Below are 4,887 nucleotides of genomic sequence, written 5' to 3' on the forward strand. Positions count from 1 at the left end.
TAAAAGATGCACCACCACGAGATTAGTAGAAGCAGCCTCATTTGAAGATCAACAAATCCTGAGTGCAGAGTTGTCTTGATCTGACCTAGAGAGAGGGGCTACCCACTTCAAGCAAGGAATGATCAGTCATTTGAGTTTCTTTAAATGAGTCCTTCATAGACAAAAACTCTTGTTGACAGAACATAGGATCAGCTCCCTGGAATAATCTCGTAAGTAATGATTATCGATACTTCCTTCTGTTTGTGTTTTGCGTTCGCTGAGCTAGTCGTACGAGAATCAATTAGTTAGTAAGTCCATCTCATTGACTTTTTACTCAGCTTTCAGTTTTGATTTGGGTTTTTTGGTGACTTTAACTTTACAATTATCTGGCACTTCACCCCATGCCAGCCTCTGAGGGAAGAAGGGAATTTAGCTTCTGCTGCTAAGGGCTTGGTAAGATATGGGAGAGACCTGGTGCGCTAGCATGCTGGATGAATTGAAATGGGTGAGTGTCATAAGAACTACCCTGAAGCCCAAGAAGTCCTGGTCCGGCACAGCAGGCTGAACTTGAATCTCCCTGCCTGGCAGTAACTAGGCTGTTGTGCTGGGTTTTGAAACAAAGCTTCCGTATGTTTAAGACTGTTAAAGTTGTGACACCAATTAACACAGCTCACTGGTAAAGTTGCTCATCCAACCATAACTCCGTTGCTTGTTGTTCTTCCCCTGCATGAATTCAGACAGGTCAGACTTGGCTTTGAATTTCCTGCCTCGCATTGGACAAAGTCACAACCCTAATGTCTGAGAAGGAATTGTAGTGCCTTTAATTACTTTATAGCCCTTCCGTCTCGGTCTCCTGCTGCCGAGAAGCGCTGTCTGACTGAAATACTAACAACGCTTCCCCAGAGCTGGATTTGGCGAGAGGTTTCAGAGGTTAAAACCACTTGCAGAACACAGCTTGTTAGAGAGTTCCAGCACTCGCTGCTTCAGATGGCAGCACGCAGTAATTGTTCTGACTAGTCCCGCCAATAAATCCTTGGAGAAAAGAGCCAGCTTCAACAGGGAAAAGCTAGGCTGTCCACTTAACACACCTGTCTATGCCACCTAGCCAGAGGCATCAGGTAAGTACTGAAATGTTGGTCATAACATCGGCCAGTACTTCCTAACCATGCAGCAACATTCACAGCCTTCCTTCCTATCTTCAAAACTGCAATGTAGTGGCTCTTGTGTATAGGATGGACGTTGCCCTCTAGTGGCGGGGCCTACAGTAGGCTAGGTCACCCAGTAGCTTTCCTTTAATTCTGGCAGTAAAGACCTAGTGTGTTCTTGGCTCTGGTTCTAGTCCCGGCTCTGCTCAGGATTGCCTGCTTTTCCTGTAGCTCAGTCCTCTAGCTTCCTACAGGGACCAAACTTTTTCTCTTGCTCTCTTCCCTGACATGATCCGTCTCACGCAGCTACGTTTCATCGAGATGCCTTCTCTTTCTTCTGCCTGTAGGTCCATGTCTATTCAATGTCCTGGTTGGCCCTTCCAAGTGCATGATTTTTATTCCTGCCTCCACCGGATTATACTAGTTAGAAACAGAAACGTACCTCTTAGGTCACCGGAGTCGCTGGGAGGCTGGGGACCTAGTCTCCTGATAGAAGACGCATTGGATGCTCCACTTATTCTAAGCCCAAAGGACACGTGGGAGCTGAATTCTGAGCTGAGAGTTAAGCTGAAACACTGACTGTGACTCTTGAACACAGAGCCCGGCTCTCTGATAGGCACAGCCCTGAGGATGGGGCCTTGCAGAGCTGCACTGCCCCAGCAGGAGCATGGGGGGGGGGCGCTGGCTCCAGGAGGTGCTCCCTCCCAGGTATACAGGCTGGGGCACTGGCACAACCGTTCCCTGTGTCTTTCCAGCTGTGCTGAGCTAGGGCGTGGGAGGTCATGTCCTGGTCTTAGCCTTACCCGATTCGGGGTGGCTGTCATCTGCAGCGGGACTGGCCGGGCTTGACTCCCATGCATGGGGCTCAAGGGGTCAGAGGCTTTGTACACTGTGTGCCGTCACCCAGCAGCTGGGCCCAATCTGGCCCTTACTGTTCTGGAATGATGCCCATCACTGTGGTACTGGGGTAACTTGCACTGATTGTAAACAGTGAGAAACAAGAGGTCCCTTTTAAAATAAAGGGCCTATGATAACCCCTCCCCCCCCACTGTAAGAATGGGTCACCTATCTGTCAAAAGCCTGGCTGGATAGGTCAGGTAAGTCTGACACTGTGCCCCACCGCAGCTTGCCAGACCCAGGATGGTCAGGCCACAGAGCACTGCTTCCAATGATCCAGAAGCTTATGGCTTCAGGCTCCAGCCTTGGGACTAGTGATCATGCCCTGTGCTGCAGGGGTAGAGGGGTCAGATAAGCCACAGAAAAGAGACGCCTCCTGCCTGGTGACAGATCCTGCGGCACTTTCTGTAACACGCTGAGGACAGAGCCAGTCCAAACTCGCTGCCAATAAACACAACTGTCTTTAAGATCCAAGGCTGAGGGAGCTATTGTTGGAGACATAATGGCTGCTCTGTTTCCATGCACAGTAACTGTATGACAAGTATGCCACTGATTTTAGAATGGTCCAGTGTAAAGCAAGCTCGGAACCTGTACGGAGAGACATCACCCTTTCCCCATCAGCTGCCTGTCCTTAAGATTCACATGTGTAACGGCACAGGCAGTAGATTAGTTTTGTAATGAGCTACGAGACTTAAAAAGCTTTCCGTGCCCGGATGGGAGGAGCAATGCGATGGCTACTAATAGACAGAGGGCCAGGATGGCGCACTGACCTCTGTTCGGCTGGAGTGATGTGTGTGTGGGGGGGTGTTCAGCTAATCTCCTCCCTGATGGGCCAACCTACCCACTCTGCTTCCATCCTGGCTGGCCTGCTCCCTCCAGTGACCTCTGCACTGGCTCCCCCCACGGCTCGCTGGTACTGCATGTGCCTCTGCCACAGGGCAGCGAGAGCTAGTCTGACCTGGCTGGAAATCACATCCTGCCTTGGGACTGTTACATCACTGGAGAGGGTCAGTCCTGTCCGCTCGTCACACTATGCCTCTGCCTGCTTTCTCTCTGCGCACAGCCGATGCTTTGGTAAGGTACCTGGGTAGCGTGGCTATTGCACTAAGTGTGCTGGCAGTATTACATCTGTAACTAATGGCTTCTGTTGCACCTAGGAATGGGATAAAAGACACCTTCTGAGTACTCTGCATGTTGTACCACTTAGAGTGGGTTGTGCCTATATTGGTATGTTGCCAGTGGGACAATGTGCTCATAGTGTCACTATTGAAGATGTATATAATACAGGTCTATGGCTACCCCATGACCTTGCATAGAGGGAGGGCAACTTTTGATTCCTTGGGTACCTTAACTCTTCCACAAGCGACAATAGCTGGGGATAGTTAAAGTGTAATTGTATCTTTGAATTGCTTTGATTCCAGAATTTGAAAACACAGCGTTTCTCCTGTGAAGTCATTGCCAGGAATTTATAATTTATTTCAGCTTAAATCAAGTTCTGTACCTGGGGCTTTTCCTGATCGTGCCTCCTCTACTCTATGTGGAACTACTTACCGGTACTTACTATAGTGTAACGTAATCTATCCTAGATGCTCACTGTGTTAATTACTATATCTTGGCCTGCTCCTTTTGAAGAAGTATGGGGCAGCTCTTGCAAAACTGTTTGCTGGCTTAAAATCTTAGCAAAAGCAGCTGGGTTTGAAGGGCTCTGTGCTTATAAACTGGAACAATAGTGATGCTATATTAATAATAAATAGAATTATCCGGGCCGAGGGAATGGGGGCAGAAAGTATTGCACAGAATAGGCCTGTTAACAGACGAGGAGGGAGAATTCTGTAATCATTCTAAAATGATTGATAGAAACCCTGATCTGCTGCTTGTAGTCGATGTTCAGCATGAAAACCCAAAGGCTCTTGGTATCAATATAATATACCTGTGAATGAAAAATAAATCTAGGGTCGGGAATACTTGGAATTGCTGCAGATCAATAGGGCCAGGGATGTTAGCTAATTGATTAACTGAGCTACTGGCAATTACTTTTGACCTGGTTTAAAAACGGGGGGGGGGGGGGGACCGGGGGAGGGAGGTAATGAGATGTACAAACTTTCTGTGAAGGGAAAGGAGGAAAAAAGAGCAACCCTGGTAACTGCCATCCAGTAAATCTAACTTCGGTCTCTTGCAAGAGGGAATGCTTGTTTCCATTATTCCCCGGGCGCTCTCATGAGCAGAAAGCTGAAGGAGACCAGCCCACGCCAGACAACGATGATCTTTTTAATGTTGATCAAATGACAAACTGTTGAATGAAGGGCACTCAGGGATGTAATAGAGCTGGGGTCTGGCACAGCATTTGATAGGGCTCCTCAAGTGAACTGAGACGGATTGCATCTGAGCACTGTCCCGCTGACACTGGGGACTCTTACTCTCACGGGACTGCAAGGACAGGCATGCCCAATGACCTCGTTATGCTTTTTGGCGTGGGGGTGAGGTTTGAAAATCAAAAGGGGTAATTAGGCACCCAGGTCCTAACCAAGGCAATGAGAGTTGAGTGCCCATCTGCCCTGGGTGCCTTTGAAAAGCTCCTCGCTATCGACCTCCCTTCCAGACGGAGTAGGCCGAGTCTCTAACTTCTCTGAATGGAATGCGCCTTTGGTCTCCTTCAGTTGCTCTTCCCCGGACCTCCCCTGCTTCAATAGGGAGTCGAGAGAGGAGACAACTGGTGAGAAACCAGAGAGTGAAACTGGATAGGTGGACATTCATTTCCAGTGTATTTGAAACAGGCTGCTGGAAGCAGCCCTCTTGGTACCATGTTCAGCGATCGCCTGTAGGCCCCGTGGGGATTCCTGCTCACAGTGTCTCTCCCCACAGAAAG

The sequence above is a fragment of the Emys orbicularis genome, chromosome 16 (assembly GCF_028017835.1).
Source record: "Emys orbicularis isolate rEmyOrb1 chromosome 16, rEmyOrb1.hap1, whole genome shotgun sequence".
NCBI classification, from domain to species: domain Eukaryota; kingdom Metazoa; phylum Chordata; order Testudines; family Emydidae; genus Emys; species Emys orbicularis.